The sequence below is a fragment of the Myxine glutinosa genome, chromosome 3, assembly GCF_964187855.1.
Source record: "Myxine glutinosa chromosome 3, kmMyxGlut1.1, whole genome shotgun sequence".
NCBI lineage: Eukaryota > Metazoa > Chordata > Myxini > Myxiniformes > Myxinidae > Myxine > Myxine glutinosa.
Window position 1 is genome coordinate 83,027,024 of NC_136263.1, and position 20,237 is coordinate 83,047,260.

General features: G+C 42.0%; 1 protein-coding gene across 1 annotated transcript in view; it reads left to right on the forward strand.

Moving 5' to 3' along the window:
- Positions 1–20,237, forward strand: part of LOC137423419 (RNA binding protein fox-1 homolog 3) — an 891,619-nt gene that overhangs the window by 174,928 nt on the left and 696,454 nt on the right.

The window sequence follows — 20,237 nt, forward strand, 5'->3', positions numbered from 1 at the left end:
AACTATGTGACCTATTATGTCATAAATTTAATATTTCAATACAAATGGATCTTAGATCATGTGCCATCTTGGAATTTCAGATTACATTTCAGATTTTTATCTGAAATATGTCCGATTTGCAATTTCAGATTTTTGCAATTTCAGATTTCAGAATTGCAATTTCAGATTTTTAGGATAAGGAATTCGATTAAAACATTTTTGGCTGGTATACCACTTCACCTATGATGTCATCATTATCATGCTTTTGTTCCCCATTGGGAGTACTTGACAATGTACCAAGTTTCAAATTTTTCCATTCAGCGTTATTTGAGAAATAATTTTTTAATTTTTTTCTTTTAATCCAATATGGCTGCCATACCACATGACCTATGACGTCACAATTATCATAAAAATATTCTATATGGGTGTATTCATCATATTCTGCATGGGTGTCACTCCTACCCTGAAAATTTCGTCTGAATCGGACATGTGGTTGCTGAGAAAAACGATGTTTAGCCCGTACGGATGGAAGGATGGACGGACATACAGACTTTAGGATGGACGGACGGACGGACGGACAACCTGAAAACATAATGCCTCCGGCGTCTTTATCGGCGGAGGCATACATTTTTTTCTAAGTGATGCTTCACCATTGAGAGACGTGGCCCAAAACGATATAAACACGATATTTAAAAAAAGTTATGGATGGATTTGGATGAAACTTGGTGGACAGGTTGGGCGTGTGATAAGGACGAATTGATTTGATTTCGGTGGAGATCTGGATGCGGATGAGATTTTAAAAAATTTCTAAGTGATGCTTCACCATTGAGACGTGGCCGAAATGATATAAAACACGATATTTAAAAAAAGTTAAGTCCGAAACTTGGTGGATAGGTTGCGTGTGTGACAAAGATGAATTGATTTGTTTTTGGTGGAGATGCGGATGAGAATATTTTTTTAATTTCTAAGTGATGCTTCACCATTGAGACGTGGCCGAAATGATATAAAACACGATATTTAAAAAAAGTTAAGTCCGAAACTTGGTGGACAGGTTGCGTGTGTGACAAGGATGAATTGATTGGTTTTTCTTGGAGATCCGGATGCGGATGAGAATTTTTTTAAATTTCTAAGTGATGCTTCACCATTGAGACATGGCAGAAATGATATAAAACACGATATTTAAAAAAAGCTAAGTCCGAAACTTGGTGGACAGGTTGGGTGTGTGACAAGGACGAATTGATTTGATTTCGGTGAAGATCCGGATGCGGATGAGAATTTTTTTAAATTTGTAAGTGATGCTTCACCATTGAGACGTGGCCGAAATTATATAAAACACGATATTTAAAAAAGTTAAGTCCGAAACTTGGTGGACAGGTTGGGTGTGTGACAAGGACGAATTGATTTGATTTCGGTGAAGATCCGGATGAGAATTTTTTTAAATTTGTAAGTGATGCTTCACCATTGAGACGTGGCCGAAATGATATAAAACACGATATTTAATGAAGTTACAACTGGATTCAGACGACACTTGGTGGACAGGATGGGTGTGTGATAAGGACGAATTGATTTGATTTTGGTGAAGATCTGGAGTCTGATGCGAGGGCTTTTAAAGTGATTCTTAAGCATTGGAGTCGTGGCAAAAAGCGATATATCGCATGATATCTCAAAAAGGTATTTACGCGTTATGACAAAACTTGGTGGAAGAGTTCGGTAGATGACAACAACAAGCCGATTCGATTTCCGTTCAGGTCTGGATCCAGATCCGGCCTATCAGTGGATAGAAAACGAAAACTGTTCAGCCTGGTGGAGGTATGCTCTCTATGGAGTTCCATTCTAGTTTTTATTGTGTGTTTGTCTTCTTTCCATTGTTGTGTCATGGTGGAAGCTGTCCTCTCACCTATATGTTGCAATTTTCGTTTACAAAATTGCTTGGAAAAGTCAATCCACGTTTTTATTTTTTTAACAAAAGTAGAGCTAAGAACAAATTTACTGCACTACCTCTGCAAATTGTTTTCACTACCTTCACTACCTCTGAATACCATCGAGTTTTGTTTATGATATTTTGAGAGACTGCATGATATGCAAATTCTTTCAGACTCAATGAAGTCAATTCAGTGTCACGTAAATATAAGCATGCTCATCCGTCATGCGATGCGAAGCCCCTCCTCTTCGATGCTACAATTTATGAAATCAAAGCAAACGTTTGGACAAATAGCTTTTCAATAAAACGTGCACTTTTTGGAGAGCAAAATTGCCATTTAAATTTCTTTTCAGCCAAGGGGCATTTTACAAGGTGTTGTAATTATTATTTCCTTGTAGCAGCAGCTTATTAAAGCAATTTATAAAATGGAATTACTGCTATGAGCAATATATTTAGGTCATGCTCATTTATTAGCTGTGCCTGTCTGACGAGCACGAATTACGAGACGAGGCCTGAGCAGTGTTGTGTAGGCAGGAGCGGTCGGGTTTGTCTTACGTGACTTTTGCAAAGTTAACATGACCTATGTTTAACAGTGAAGGAGTTCAGAACAAATGATACTAACGTGGGTGAAGGAGAAGGATGATTAGTTCATGGAAAGGAGAACTTTTAGCGTGTGCACTTTAAATGAGGTATATTATCGTTTTGCTCAACACAGCAAAAAGTCAAGAATGTCTGTGAACAATGAGCATGGATAGCTCAGACATGATGGGTGAACTAACGTTTTTCTGAGGCCTCATACATTTACTTGCATCAATTGATCAAATCAAATCAAATCACATCAAAGGAACGTGTTTGAGATGATCATGCAAGGTGTGTTTTGACGGTCGGCCAAAATGTGTGGACTCACAAGCTATAATTGCTGAACATATTTTTATATAAAGGATCCTCTTTTTCCCACATCTTCTTTCCCAGAACCCATTTGTTGTACACCGACCGCTCCTTTCCTATTCCATCTCCCGGCGCTGCATGATGTCATCGCCAGGCACGGAAGGGGGCCTGGCGATGACGTGTGCCGAAAGGGAATACTCACTTTTCACTCTGTTTTCTTGTTACTTGTTACTTGTTTCTTGTTACTCCCGGTGTGTACCCTGGATAAGAATAGGTACACCGTATCCCTGCGTGTCGTAAAAGACGACTAAGAGGGTTGGCGTCAGGAAGGGCATCCGGCCATAAAAAAACATTGCCTCAAAAAGAGAACCATGACAATTACAACTACATATGGGCAGGGTACAGCCCGAAGTGGAGATCGGTTTCTGAGGTTTGGGACATGGAATGTAGGGACAATGACAGGGAGATCAGGAGAAGTGGTGGAAGTATTGGTCAGAAGAAGAGTGGACATATGTTGTGTGCAAGAGACGAGATGGAAGGGAAGTGGTGTGAGAGTGGTGAAGGGTAGGCAGGGACAGAAATACAAGTTTGTGTGGCAAGGGTGCCTGGAGGGCGTGAATGGTGTTGGTGTCCTGTTTTCTGAGGAGTTTGTAGACAGTGTGGTGAGTGTGACGAGAGTGAGTGATAGGTTGATGATGGTGAAAATGATGATTGGAAAGCTCTTGGTGAACGTCATCTCGGGATATGCTCCGCAGGTTGGTCGAAGCGATGAAGAAAAGGACAAGTTCTGGTGTGCGATAGAGAAGCTGATGGAAAACGTGAAAGATGAGGAAGTTGTTGTGGTAGGAGGAGACCTAAATGGACATGTGGAAAGGAGTATGGACGGTTTTGAGGGAGTTCATGGGGGTTACGGATATGGTGTGAGAAATGGAGAAGGTGAAAGGATTTTGGAGTTTGCTGATGGAGCTGATTTGTTGATTTGTAATACTCAGTTCCAGAAAGAGGATAATAAGCTTGTTACATACACATCAGGTGGGTCGACGACAACCGTTGACTACCTGATGGTGCGTAGGCGAGACAGGGGGAACCTCCGGGACACAAAGGTGATCCCGGGGGAGGAGGCTGTTTCACAGCACCACTTGGTTGTCTGCGACGTAAGGGTGAAAGGTGTGAGGAGAGCTCGGTGGGTGAAGTACCAACCGAGAATGAAGGTGTGGAGGTTGAAAGAGGTGACAGTAAGGGAGGCATTAAAAGAGAGGCTGAGTAGGGTCGAGGATGATGTGGTTGAGCTTGAAAGTGGTTGGATGTCGATGAAAGCTCGTCTGTTGGGAGCCGTTGGTGAGGTATGTGGATGGACAAAAGGACCACCGAGGCACTCGGAAACATGGTGGTGGGATGATGAAGTTGGAAAGAGGATTGACGAGAAGAGGAAGAAGTTCAAGGAGTGGCAGAAGGCGAAGGGTACGGGAGCAGAAACAGCAGAGCATGAAAGTTATAAGGCAGCCAGCAAGGCTGCAAAGAAAGAGGTAGCAAAGGCGCAGGAGGCATGTAGGAAAATGTTCGGAGAACGCTTGGATTCGGAAGAGGGTCAGAAAGCAGTATTCAGGATTGCAAAGCAGATAGCGAAAGAGAGGTGTGATGTGATGGGGGTGAGTTGCTTGAAGGATGAAGTGGGACAAATCATTGTCGACCCAGATGGAATTAAAGGAAGATGGAAAAGATATATGGAAATGCTGTTGAATACAGAGAATGAATGGGATGGCAACATAGAGAGTAACCCTGTTTTAGGACCGGCAGAGAAGATAACTGAGAAGGAAGTTGAGGAAGCGATAAAAGCAATGAAGGGTAGAAAAGCGGGAGGGCCGACGGGAGTTGTGGGAGATATGTTGAAGGCAGCAGGAAGTTGGGGTGTGAAGAGAATGACAGAGATCTGTAATCTGGTGGTGAAAGAAGGCCGCATTCCAGTGGATTGGGAACTGAGTACCCTCGTCCCTCTATACAAGGGCAAAGGTGACCCTCTGGAGTGTGGCTCGTACCGAGCGATAAAGTTATTGGAGCATGGAATGAAGGTATTGGAAAGGGTGTTGGAGAGGAGGATAAGGAAGAAAGTGAAGATCGACGAAATGCAGTTTGGATTCATGCCAGGAAGAGGAACCACAGACGCGCTTTTCATTGTGAGGCAGTTGCAGGAGAAGTACATGGAGAAGAGGAAGAAGTTGTTTCTTGGGTTTGTTGATCTGGAGAAAGCATTCGATACGGTACCATGCAAAGTATTGACATGGGCATTGAGGAAGTTAGGAGTGGAGGAATGGTTGATCAGAGTAGTGATGGCAATGTACAAAAGAGCGCGCACAGCTGTAAGGACGAAGAACGGGAACAGTGGTGAGTTTGAGGTGAAGGTGGGAGTGCATCAGGGGTCGGTACTAAGTCCACTACTATTTGTAGCTGTGATGGAGGTGCTGGCTCAGAACGTAAAGGAGGGTTTACCGTGGGAGTTGTTGTATGCAGATGATCTGGTGTTGATTGCGGAAAGTATGGATGGACTGAAGGAAAAGATGAACACGTGGAAGGAATGTATGGAGACAAAAGGTCTGAAGGTGAATATCGGAAAGACGAAGGTGATGGCAAGTGGTAAAGCATGTGGTGAGGTGGAAAGAACTGGGAAGTGGCCCTGTGCTGTGTGTAGGAAGGGTGTCGGAGTGAACTCCATTCAATGTACAATGTGCGCTGAGTGGGTTCATCAAAAATGTTGTGGTCTGAGAGGGTCATTAACCAGTGTGGCAGCTACATTCAAATGTAAGGTGTGCACAGAGGGAGCTGCAGATGGAGGAAATGTTGAGTTGGATCTTGGAGACGGCATGAAGCTGGAAGGTGTGAAAACATTTTGCTATCTCGGAGACATGCTGAATGGAGAAGGTGGATCAGACTCGGCAACGGTTGCTCGAATGAGATGTGCATGGAAGAAGTTTCGGGATCTGAGTGGCGTGCTGATAATGAGGGGAGTGTCGTTGAAGCTGAAGGGAAAGGTGTATGCTGCATGTGTGAGAAGTGTTATGATTTATGGGAGCGAGACATGGGTAATGAACGTAGAGCAGCAACGAAGGTTGGAAAGGGTGGAAATGCGAATGGTTCGACGGATGTGTGGAGTATCGTTGAGAGAGAGGAAGACAAGTGATGAATTGCGAAAGATGATGGGAATAGAGCCTGTGATTGATGCTGTGAAGAGGAACAGGTTGAGATGGTTTGGTCATGTGTTGAGGAAGGATGAAAGTGACTGGTTGAGAAGAGTGATGGAAATGAATGTAGAAGGAAGCAGAGGATGGGGAAGACCGAGAAAGACTTGGCTAAAGATGGTGGAAGAAGAAATGCGGGCAAGGGGGTTAACAAGGAGAGATGCAGAAAATAGGGCAAAATGGAGAAGATTGTCATGGGGACCGCAAGGGTAACCCCCGCTCTAGCAGGGAAAATGGCCTTTAAAATGCATGTTGTTGTTGTTTCTTGTTACTTGCGAAAATCGAAGATTTTTCAAGTATATTGGTTGGTCTTGTGCGTTATTCTGTCTGTCTGTCTGTTTGTCTGCATGTCAGTCACCTACAGGTCACAATTTTCAACCGATCTTCACGAAATTTCACCAAATCGTAGAGTTGATCATAAGCAAGAAGCCTATTGTTTTTGCGGTCAAAAGGTCAATAGGTCAACAGAGGCCAAAGGTCACCAACTTTGTCAAATTTCTAAAATCTGCAATGACTGATTGACTTTAAATTTTAAGAGGATTTGCATACCTGGTCACTGAATTCAATCACCAAGTATTTTTGAGGGTCAACATAGGGTTGTTAGGGTGCACAAAAAGGAATTTGGTGGTGCACCAAAGGTGCAAAAAAAAATGGTGGAAGATAAAAACAAAAAGAAAAAAGGTGCACCAAAAGGTCAACATCGGCCAAATTTCTAAAATCCTCAATTTTCATCTGATTGACTCGAAATTTTAAGAGGATTTGCATACCAGGTCACTGAATTCAATCACCAAGTATTTTTGAGGTCAACCTAGGCCAAAAGGTCAACATAGGCCAAATTTCTAAAACCCTCAATTTTCATCTGATTGACTCGGAATTTTGAGAGAATTTGCATAACAGGTCACTGAATTCAACCACCAATTATTTTTAGGTCATCATCGGCAAACAATTTATTTCAGTGATTTCGCAAGTATCGTGCTATGCACAACATATTTCTTGTTTGTTTGTTTGTTTGTTTTTCCAGGAAATATCTAAAGCCATCCTTTGAGCAAGGAAGCTGAAACTTGGGCACAATAGTGAGCACGCACTTTGGCAAAAACGTTTTTTTTTTGATTAATCAATTAATTGATTCATCATTTAATTATAATCGATTTATTAAGGACTTAATTATTTTCTTTCTCATCTGGGTAATATCTCAGGCACCTTTTGAGCTAGGAAGCTGATATTTGGACATGACAATGACCAAGTGATTTTGCTGTAAAGGATATTTTTGATTTATTGATTAGTCAATCAATCGATTAATTATTTAATTATTCGATTAATTAGTTCATTAATTATCTTTTTTAAGTTACAGATTCAGATGAAACGGTTGTGGTTTGGGTATGCTTTTAGTCAATTGATTAAGAAATTCCTTTTTTTACGATTTTTTTTTTTTTATTTCGCAATTAATCAATCAATTTATTGTACACCTCTCTCTTCCAATATTGTCTCTATGTGCTGCATGGTGGCATTACCAGGCACCAAAGGCGCCCCAGCAGTGCCATATGCTGGAAGATTGGTTATTTATTTATTTGACATGGGGCGGTGTACTTTGAATGTATCTGTATTTGTTCCTCCTTTTTCTGCCTGTGGAACCAACTTCCATATTTTCTTCAATGTCATTCTTCTTGAATCTTGGCCTTCTTGAAGACAGCTGTTCACCACCTTATCAAATTGTCCCTAATCCAAAACTATGATCCTTTCTACACCTGTTAAACCACCCCTCACTTTCTTCCAAAATTGTGCTTATGTATTCATCTTGTCAACCCTTTGTGTTCTCCACTACCCCTCATCGTTACCCACATGCCTTGTTTGTCCGTCTCTGTCTACCTTCCCCCTCCCCTTACTGTTCCTTTTATTATGTTGCATCCTGATCCGTCCTGTGCTCTAGCTCTTCCAAGAGCCTTCACTGTGTATATAAAAAAAAAGATCAAAAGTAGTGTTTATCAATTCATGCATTGGAGGAAAGCTGATACACATGTATCCATCCTGGTTCTCATGGGCCAAACATACATGGTCATACAGGTAAAATTGTTCCACAGATAAAATCCATGGTCATGTAATAAACCTTTACAGTTTTTGCTTTCAGGCATTAACAAAAGGGTTGAAAGGTGAAAGGTAAGGCAAAATGGTTAAAATGAATTGTGCAAAGAACCCCTTCAAACCAAAGGGCACTATTTGATGCAGGGGTGCTGAAAACGCATTAAAATCTTCACTGGCAGATATATATATATATATATATATATATATATATATATATATATATATATATATATATATATATATATATATATATTTATATATATATATATATATATACATATATATATATATATATGTATATATATATATATATATATACATATAATATATATACATATATATATATACATATACATATATATATATATATATATATATATACATATATATATATATATATATACATATAATATATATACATATATATATATATATATATATATTATATATATATATTATATATATATATATATATATATATATATATATATATATATATATATATATATATATATATATATATATATAAAGAATTACATAGTATATAGAAAGTATAGAAAAGTATAGAGAAAACGAAAATTAAAGAAAAAATAATATAAAGAAAATAAAATATCATAAAATATAAAATAAAATAATAAAATATAAAGAAAATAGTATAAAGAAAAAGTATATAGAAAGGAATGCAAAAAAAAAAAGCTCAGATGGAAGAAGATCCCAAAAGAAGAAAAAGATGCAGAAAATGGAGAAGAAAGGTCAGAAAAGACATTGTGTTTTCTTACAGCTCTGCATAGCATTCGCATGAGTGAATTAACTACTCAGAAGGTTGGAGCATTCTGTTGGGAGAAAAAACTCAGAATGAATCATCAGTCCAGAGAGAGATGTCCACATGGTGTGATGAGTCTATGTTTGCATTCTCACTGCTTAGTTAACCAAAATAGCAATTTTTTATTCATGCAGAAATTATTAGCCAAAGCATCAGATGCATAGTAATGTTGACTGTCAGGATTACTGATTTGTTTGTGTGACCACCACTGCAATTAGTCAGGAATGAAATTAGTTTGCTGAAGATCTTCACTCGTGCCTTGCTGGTTTCGAACTGGAGCGGTTGTTGGTCCACCATGGAAACGGTGATGCACTTACTTCTTCACAAGGATGGTCGATATCTTTGAAGGGATTTCATGCGTCGTTTGCACCCTGAACTGTTCTTGTTCTGGAACAACCTGGCCTTCTCCAACCTAAACACTGCCTTCTGCAAAGAAGCTTCACATCCAACATGGCGTGGAATGCGTCCCTGAAGGATGCTCTCCAATCTCATTCCCTCGTGTAGAACAGTTCATTCTAGCAGTAATGTGGTCACATTCCCAGCCTTCTGCCATCAGGCTTCCAGCCTCCTGTGGTAACGAGGAAGACGAGGCAGACGTAGGAAAGTCCCCTTCCTGGCCTTATTAAAGAATAAAGAGTTTCTGGTGCTTTAGGCAGCAGAGAATATGCAGACTGAGTTGTGCAGGCAGTTCAAGGAATTAAAACTTGTTCATTTTCATTTAATCATATCATTCTGCAAATGAATGTCAGGTTGAAATAGCAAAAGTTTAAATTTGCATTCAACAAATGAAGGACCACAATAGGATAAGTGGGGTAAGTGTCGAAAGGAATCCGGCACTGGCTGGTCAGAAGCCGGCAATAGCTGTGATGATCTTGATACTGTCCTTGGAAATAGGCCTGCACTGGCTTGTCACACATAAATGTGCTTACACAATCACGACTCCCAGAAGTATAAACAGCTCTGCTCATAGTTTCAGACCATAGCAGAGCAGTTCCACCCCCACGGGATGGAATCCGTCGCGGTGCGGACGAGGGATATGTGACCCTGAATATGGCACAGACCGTGACACCCAGATACGTATGATGCTGCAGACCAGGAGGCGGGTTATTTGATAAATCCACAGGTAAGGGAATTGGTACAGGATAGCATCTTCCTCCTTATCTCTCTATTCTGCTGACAGAACGTTGGTGCTGCGAGAACATTCATTGGAAAGATTATGCGGAGTGGTTTGCCATTGCCTTCCCAACAATCAGGGATGGAATTGAGCCAGGGTGCTGATGATAACTTGCCTGTTTGTCATTGAAAGACATCTTGAAAGCTGTGACATCCACAAATAAATACAGGCAGACAATGTCTATCCGAGGGACGGTGCTGGGATGTACTCTGGTGCAATGGCCTACCTGCAAAACACCAATCCTACAGCTTTATCAGCAGGTCGAGAATCTAACCCAGAGCAGAGAGCTCATTTTCAAGTGTACTATCTCTGCTTCTTCAAAAAATACTTTGTTAAAAGGAGCTGTCTTCATATAAGTGCGAGTAAGTCAACTAGTAAGTTAAACACACACACACACACACACACACACACACACACCCTACCCCACACACACACCCTACCCCCCCCCCCCCACACACACACACACAGCCCTACCCCACACACACACCCTACCCCCCCCCCACACACACACACGACACACACACCCTACCCCCCCCCTCCCCACACACACACACACACACACACACAATCAGACAAATGTGAAATTATTTTACTCTCCTAGTCATTGCTAACGCTTTTGCAATCCTGCAAAAAAGTTTCAGTGAAATATTTTTTACTAGAAGCACTCGCCCCCTACAGGAGCTGCCAGGTGTGTTGTTATTATCTTCATGATTATTAATACCATAGCAGAGTACCCATCCGATGGGCGATCTTGTTCCAAGGGCGCAACACGTTCTTCTGACATATACCTTTATTTGGGCGGTGTATAGGCAACAGACTGCTGCCTTGATCGCTCCCGAAAATTAAAATTAACCCGGGTTATGAATATTAAGCGAAAACATGCGTAGTGCTTATGTGCAGATATAATACATTGTGATTATATAGCTCAGATAATTACAATTGCATTCACCTTCCCCAACCCACCCACCCCCCCCCCCCCCCCGCTCCCCCTCCAAAGGAATAAAATGGCAACATGGGCTAATTTTTTCTTCTTCAAAACTTGATGGAATCAAACGAAACTTGCACATGTACAACTTCAGGGTGCCCTCATTAATCCCTGAAAGTTTCAGTTTCCCAAGTCAAATCTTCTCAGAGGAGTAGATGATACATACATACATACATACATACGTATATATATATATTAGGAGTCGCGGAAGGCGAGAGAACGAGGCCATTCGTAGGGTTCGAAGATGGTTTATTCAAACAGCAAGATCCAGCACACTAAACTCCAACGGAAGTCGGCACGCTTATATAACGCCAAAAGCCCTCTTCGGAGGGCGTGGCTCCGGCGACCGCGCGTGCGTCACGTCCGCACAACCACACGTCCAACAGGCCCGTGCACGTGTATTATGCACCAAATAAGGTAATCACATAAGGTAACCGCCACATGCGGTTACCTGCACATAAGGTAACCGCCACAATATCAAGTAATGAACGGCGGTTGGGAATTATATCCACGACATCCATTTTTCTGTTCTCCAACCTATAGCTTTGTCTTTAAAAACTCAACGTTTCGGCCAGCAACCCAGCGTGCGCCGAGCCTCCACTAGCCTTCATCAAGAGAAGTTCCCTTGTTCACCTCCTCCCAGATATTAGTCAGGTTCACTATGTTAACAAATATAATTTCTTTCAAAATTTTGGGATTAGCAAACCTGTACATTTTTGGAATCTTCAGAGCATGGAGAATCTGAAAATCAATGTTGGCATTGGCACAGACACCTGCATGGCCGCCATTTTGGATTTTCAAAATGGCCGCCATAAAATACATATTTTGCGCGATCTCGGCTTCTAGTCAACCTAGAGACTTAATTAAATATGCTAATCCTATGTTTTCTGGGTCAAGGAATCCAATAAAGGCCTCAAAATAGTGCTCAGGATTATAGAAAAGCAACAAACAAAGGTAATTGAAAACCATTGTCTTTATATTTGTGATATAACTGTATTACATAATACATGATATTGCAAGTCCTTTGAAGTTATAGGTTGTTATAGGAAGTTATAGGTAGTATCAGATTGAACTATAAGTCCTATACACAGGATCTACGAGGTCTATACCGTTCAGGAATAAGCTTTTACAGATCTTCATCACTGTCCTGAGTGGCATTTTCGCAAAGGTGTCTACGCAAATGTAAACATTAATTTTTGGATTCCTCATGCTCTGAATATTCCAAAAATGTATAGTTTTGCTAATCTACCAAAATTTTGAACGAAAAAACATCGTGAACCTGACTATATACCTGGGGGGAGGGGTGGGCCTATTCTATCAACCAATCACAAAGCTGTGTTGTGCGACCTCGTGACCATGGGCCCATGCTCGGCTTATGTTGCAAGTGTTTTGTGTGTGTTTGAGCGGTGTATTGTGTTTTGTTGTCCGTGTTGTCCGTGTTGCCTGTGTCGGCTATGTCCCACTTTGTCTTTGTACTCCTCCCAGCATCGGTGTCTCTCTGGTGTATTTATGCATGAGAGGTCCATATGCCTGTGGTAACGCCACAGTCTCCTCTGTCAATGGTGCCCTCGTTTGGCCAGTGTGCCAGGCCTCCAGTATTCGCCTCCTGGCCCGGTTCGGGGATGCCGCCAGCACGTTCACATTGTCCCATAGAGGAACATGGCCCGCCCTTATTCCATGCTTGGCGATAGCAGATCTTTCTGGGTGATTACACTCAAAGGCCTTGTGGTGTTCATTAATGCGCTGGCCTAAGGTTCTTCCAGTCTCGCCTATGTATTCTCCACCACAGTCACATGGAATGGTGTATACCACACCTGTGCAATCATTCGTTAGTCTTTTGTCTTTGACCTTGGTCAGTGCACGTCTCAAGGTGTATATAGGTTGGTAGTTGACCCTTACCCTGACCGGTCTCAAAATCCTGTAAATCCTTTGAGATACCCGTGGCACAAATGGTAGCACGCAGAAGCCCTTAGGTGGTTCCTGTGGCACGTCCTGGGTTCTTGGAGCTGCCAGTACCATTTCATTTTTTGGGCAGAGGACTATCACCGGTACAATTTCAGCTTTATTCAATTTCCAAGTCCTCTTTACCTCGTTTTCCTGGTATTTGATCATGTTCCTGGTTTCTGAAGCATTTAGTCCAAAGTCATTGGGAAATGAAACCTCAATCAACAATACTGACTTTTCCTTTTTGTGTTTAAGCACAATGTCCATTTGCGATGCTTTGTTTGCAATGTCCACACTTGATGGGATCATCTTGTCATGCGTGAGCACTATATGTTCATTATCAAGGATTGGATTTGGTTTGTGTTTCTATGATTGTTGAAATGCTTACAGATGTGCCATTTGATTACGCTACAGACGCTGTCATGTCTTTCTGTGTACAACTGTTCTGACATGAGTGTTTTATATCCCGAAAGGACGTGACTGGCACTTTCTGTTTCTACTCCACAAAGACTGCATTTGTCCAATTGGCTCAATCCCGCCATTTTCTTAAAGCCATTAGTGGAGTGTCCTTGGTCTTGGGCATTTATGATGACTTGTTCTCCATCCCAATTAATTGTACCTCTTCTTAATCATACCAATGAGCCTTCCTTGTAGATCCATGGTCTGCAAAGTTATTTTTTGAATCTTCCAACTCTTTTGCCATTCTCCCAGTTGTCAGAGTATATCTGCTGATATTTATTTTTGTAGTTTTCCTTTTTCTTCTTTGCAATCATTGGGGCTGCATTGTTTGTTTCGTTTTCCTGTGTAGTATCCTGTACTTGCACCTGTTTTTGGAAGTTTGTAGCTCAATGGATTAAGGATACCTTTTCTGTTTTATTGTTTTCTTCCATTTTTTTTCTTTTTCTTTGTATACAGGATCGAGGCTCGTGAAAGAGCTAACATTTATCACAGAAAAAAATCAAACAGACACACAAAGTATATAATAAGGGGAGCGGTAGACAAGATGGAGAGAGAAGGGAAGAAGAACACAACATTTGATACACACAAACACAATATCAGCAGATACACACAAACACAACATTTGAGAGCAGGGACATCGGGAGATCTGTGGGAGGGAGAGGGCTTGGGGGGAGGAGGCGTGGGAAAGGGGGGAGGGGTGGGAGCAGTATAAAACACAAGGACACTGCAAGGACTTCCAGGAAGGAAGTTGGTATTTCAAAAAAGTGAATCTGGGGTGAAATTAGCGGGGGTAGAAAAGATCAAGGTTTTGGATGGGCGAAGATAAGAGATGGTGGTGAACAGCTGTTTTAAAGACCTTGAGGGAGGAGTGGGATTGGAGAGAGTGAGGGAGTTTGTTCCAGAGGCGGGAGAAAAGAGGAATGAAAGAGTGAAGGTAGTCTAGTAGGAAGACTAGGTCCCCCTGCACCCCCCGGAGATATACTTCTAATCAGTGTTTCTAGATTGGAAACAATGTGTAGAAAATGACTAGCTATGGCCCCAAGCTGAAACAATGTCCCACATACCATTTTTATGCAAATTACTGCTGCCATTATCAAAAAAACGATTTTTGACATATCTCAGCCAATATTGCAGATAATTGAAAAATGAAGGTGTCTAGACCCATGTTTTGAAGGGCATAGATCATGATAGAACTATTCATAACATGATTACATGTGTCTATGGTATACTAGTATGCTAATTAGTGCTTTATTTACAAAATAATCACAGTTTTACGAAATAATAGACTCATATTAAGGTCCGTCTACACAGACGTTAACACAAAGTTTTATTTTTCTAAATACCCTGTGAAATTCACCGAATGCCCTGTGAAACCTGGGATTCTTCTCCAGCTTTTTCAAGGGCCCGACTTTTCCCTTCCCTTTGAAGGCACTGGTGCAGTCTTCTCCGCTGAACACATAGTACCCCAGGAGAGTGGCACAGTAGTCCTCTCCCAGGGATTCTGCCAGCTCAGAGACGTTGACAAGTTGGCGATGCTTCCCTGACCCTGTATCCAGGTACACCGTCAGCTTGATGTTGTGGGCATGGTGGAGCAGGATCAGGAGGATGTCTGTGTCCGGTGTTCTGACTACAGCGTTCTTGTATCCGATGGTAGCAGCATGATGGAGGTACAGAACCACCCTGGTATCAGTCTCTTCCTGGTTGCTGTAGATCGTGGGGAGTTCACGTACCTCGACCTGAAACACAAAAAGGCACCGCATTTCAATCACCAGTCACTGCCAGTTTCAGTATATCTCCGGGGGGTGCAGGGGGACCTAGTCTTTTTTTGATAATGGCAGCAGTAATTTGCATAAAAATGGTATGTGGGACATTTTTTCAGCTTGGGGCCATAGCTAGTCATTTTCTACACATTTTTTCCAATCTAGAAACACTGATTAGAAGTATATCTCCGGGGGGTGCAGGGGGACCTAGTCTTTTTTTGATAATGGCAGCAGTAATTTGCATAAAAATGGTATGTGGGACATTTTGTCAGCTTGGGGCCATAGCTAGTCATTTTCTACACATTTTTTCCAATCTAGAAACACTGATTAGAAGTATATCTCCGGGGGGTGCAGGGGGACCTAGTCTTTTTTTGATAATGGCAGCAGTAATTTGCATAAAAATGGTATGTGGGACATTATTTCAGCTTGGGGCCATAGCTAGTCATTTTCTACACATTTTTTCCAATCTAGAAACACTGATTAGAAGTATATCTCCGGGGGGTGCAGGGGGACCTAGTCTTCCTACTAGACTAAGGTGATCAGAGAGTCTTGATTTCGGCAGTTTAACCATAAGAGGGTTGCACGCAGATCTTTTGCGACCTGTAGGAATATTTGGGGCACAGAGTCCAGAGAGAGCAGGAGGAGCAAGGCCAGAGAGGAGTCTGTAGAAGACAGAAAGACCACCAACCTGCCTGCGGTGAGAAAGTGAAAGGCCCTCGGAGTTCGCTTCATCGCGGGAGATTCCAATGATTCTGAAAGCTTTGGTTTCAACAACGTGAAGCCATTCTCTTGTGTACAAATCTCATTCGATAGTCTGTTGACCTTTTCTTAATATCTTTCCGTCGCTGGGAATTGCTCACAGGAGAAGTATCCATAACCAAACCCCCAACATTCTTTCCTTATGGGCTCTCTTGCGGCTGAGGCCAAGTCTTGATTTGATTGTGACATTGCTGTCAATCAGACCTCCAATAAGTTTTGTATTTTCTGAATTAATTATTTTTGTTGAACAACTTTGATACGATTTCTTTTGAATGTCCTAACTCCCATGGTGGTTGATTTTGGAAAACGGCTTTTGACAGACAACTGATATATGGACTATTTGTCCTGCCCAGTCAAACTGAGCTTCAAACAACATGGCTTTGATACCTGACATTTTACTCCTTAGAGAAATAATGTCAAGAATTTTGTCCTGTTAATAAATCCTCAGAAATCACTTTTCACCCTTGTCATTTGTGCAAGGTCATCTTCCATCTGCTTGGAAATCCTAAAACATCACCATTGCACGACGTAACAACGGAGCAAAAACGGAACCCCTCAACTACAGACCTCAGCAAGGTCATGGAATCCATCATCGCAGTTGATATGAAATCCTTCCTTTTCTCCAACAGCCTCATCTCAGATCACCAATTTGATTTCAGACCAGGTTACTCCCCCATGGACATGCTGCATATACTCAACCGACAATGTATGGAGGCCCTCGATATCAGACATGAGATCAGGGCTGTCTCTCTGGACATATCTCAAGCTTTTGATACAGTCTGGCATCCTGACTTTCTCTCCAAAGTATCTGCCTTTGACATCCAAGGCCAACTCCACACATGGCTTACTGACTTCCTCTATTAATGTAGCCAACATGTGACACTCAATTGCATCCTTTCTTCTCCTCTTCCTGTCAAGTCTGGAGTTCCTCAAGGCAGCATTCTGGGCCCAGCCCTATTCCTGATTTTTGTGAATGATCTCTCTCACACTCTGGAAAATCCTCTTTATCTATTTGCTGATACCTCCACCCTCTGCTGCTACATCCCTCATCCTTCTGACAGTTAGACAGAAGTCTCTTCCCTGCTTTCAGTCCTTGAAAAAAATCACAAGCTGATCAAACACTTCCAATATATCTTTCAATCCTGACAAATCAATCTCTCTCTCTCTCTCTCTCTCTCTCTCTCCAAAAGGATAATCTGGCAAACCCTCCTTTCTATTTTCTCAACAATCCTCTTGACGAAGTTCAGTCATTCAAACTCTGGGTCTCATTAATTAATAATTATCAGCCATGAACTTTCTTGGCGAAACCACATTTCAAAGTTGGCTTCCAAAGCCAGCTGCCGATTGGGCATCCTCCGTCATACATAGCCCTTTATTGCTACACCTGAACTCTTATCCACCTACATGGCCTTCATCTGCAGATTGATGGAGTACTGCCCTCCCATTTGTGCTGGCTCCCATGCCTCACATCTTGATCACCTTGACGCTGTGGAAACAAAGGCTTTTAAGATTATTGAAATCTCCCGCAATGAAGATGAGTCTATGGGCATATCGCTTCATCGTTTTAGACAGGTCGATGTATCTTGCCTTCTACCTCCTCCTTTCTGCTCTTTCACCGTCTGCTCTTTCTATGCTTTGCCCCCTTATACCGCCCCATCCCACCACACCCCTCAGGTTCCTGCAGGGCTCACATGGTCCACTGTCAACCCCCTTCTGTTAAAACTACCTAAATCCAGCATCACTGCTCACCTCCACAAATTCGTGCCTCTTTTTTCCCCCTGTGCAACCAACTTCCACATCCTCTTCAATCTCGTTCTTCCCTCCAGGTCTTCAAGACTGCTGCTCACCACTATCTCAGATTCTCCACAATCCAAAACCATGATCTTTAGTACACTCATTAACCCCACCCAAATCCCTCTTCCTTTCACTTTTCCAGGTTTTCCTCCCGAGAGTTTCCTTCTGTCTTCTGTGTCCAACTGTGTCCACCCGATGCATGCGTGTTTTGCATCCTGTTATTGGCCGTTACATCCTGATCCGTTCACTGTACTAGCTCTTCCATGAACCTGGACTATGTATACAAAAAGGCTGTTTAATCAGAAGCGGTCTAACATCTTGATATTGTGTCTAGTGGTTGTGTATATCTCACAACCACATATCATTGTGGTGTAGACAATCCTCTGTTTGCCTGGATCTATATCTGGATTTTCTTTCCTCTCTTGTAAAAGTTTCTCCCTGAGAACCTCCAAATGAATGACTCACCGGCTTTGGACATCCTCTAATTTACTTCCTCAGCTTGCAAACACCTCTAGAGAGCGTACTTCCCAGAAATATGAATCTGTCCACGTTATCGAGTCTGGCACTCTTTATGATCATGATTTGCTCAGCATAGGGTTTTTAAAGAGTGGGTTGATGCATTAATTCAGTTGTGTTCAAGCTGATTTTAAGCCATAGCTGCAGGATGCTGAATGAGAAAATGTTCATAATGATTTGAACACCCTCTTTTGAGTGGGAAACATGAACATAATTGTTGGCAAAGAGAAAAGATCCCAATGTGTATGGATCCCCTAAAAAGGAAAGTCAGGGCATCCATGATGCTGGGAGCATCATACAGGAAGGAATGGGTCTGTGCAGATCAATGAGGCTGGTCTATCAGCTATTACCCACTACGATGGAAGGAGCTTTATACAGGTTGATTGTTTTGTCTCAAAGCCGTTTGCATCTTGAGGGTCTCCCGGTGACAGTTCTTCTTTGAATATATTTTCGTTTCATATTGTTTCCATTTTTTTTTTGGTCTCTAATAGAGACCTGTGCTCAGTGTGTGGGCGAATGAATCTTGCAGTACAAACCTTCGTGGCAGTGCCTAATACAGTTTGTGGTGCTGATGCTTTTTTTTGCTGTGCGAGATGCATTCATCCTTATTAAGTACCAATACAGTTGTGTACTATTTGGCACTCGGAACGTGGGAGGAACAGAGCAAGGAGAAAAATGAAGCCTGCAGCTGGACAGAAGGCTGATTGCTTTCTGTTCATATGTGGGTCAGGGGAAAAAGATCTAATTACATACCTTCAGGTCTCACCACAAGGTGTGACCAATCCCTTTTTTTTTGCTTTGCAAAGCCGCACATCTCATTTGCGGAGATTAATTGTGTTGAGACTGCTGCCCCTCGTGATCATCTGTTTAAAGGCAAGTGTGCTGAGCTCTTCTGCCTGATTAGTGCTGGTAAAAGCACCACTCAGCTTATCACCACATTCGGGTTCCTCCGATATTTGTTTCTCATCCACAATCGCTTCTCATATACGCTTGCCTTTCTTGATGAGGGATGGTTGCTGCTGGAGTTCTGGAGCATGGCAGAGCTCAAGTAAGTGCACCATTGGTGCAAAGCTTGCTGTTTTGTTGGAAATTTTGATTGCATTGTACGTGCTGCTTTGAATGATGATACGCACCGAATGGTCAGCGGTTATCCATGAAGTCGAGGCTAAGTCCTGTCATTACTGGGGCATAGATGGTGCATCCTTAAGACCAATGTTGCTTGTGTTCCATATGTACCCAAATGTGTCTCTTCTGGTTGTAGCAAGGGCTTTCTGATCTCTATACTGATCGAATGGATGCAAGAGAATTGCCTATCAAATGCTTTTGGCACTATAAGATAGAACATTTCATTAGCAGTGATAATTGTTTGGTGACCGCTGTGCCTTGTTTCTGTTTAACTCTTTGTTCCTACCTCAACTTGCTAAACTGTCACTGCCACAGCATGTTATTCAAATACAGTCAGAGACTGCTGGACTTCTGCGTTTATTGTTGCTTTACTTAAATTTCTCGTGCTCCATCATTTGGTGTTCGTATTGTTTTTATTCCTGTTACATTCTATAGTGTGGACATGCGGTGAGGAATTAGTTATGTCATCATTTGTATTTGTCTTTATGATCAGCATCAAACGCTTGGAGATCTCGCCCTGCTCTTCCAGACATAGTCTGAGGTCTTTTGGGAGTGATGTCACTCAAGTATTGGGTCACAGTGTCCTTGAGATCCTTGTTGATTGCCTACAAATGTTGAGAGACTTTCCCTTTCAAATTCCTCACAAGTAGATCATCACAAAGTCGGATCAGGGCTAAGTGATGTCGAGAGCATGGCAGAAAGATGTCCATTCAATCTGGCCAGTAATTCATTATGTGGGATGAGCCTCATGAACCAAATAAATGAACTCATCTCTCACTTTGACACCACCCTTAGACA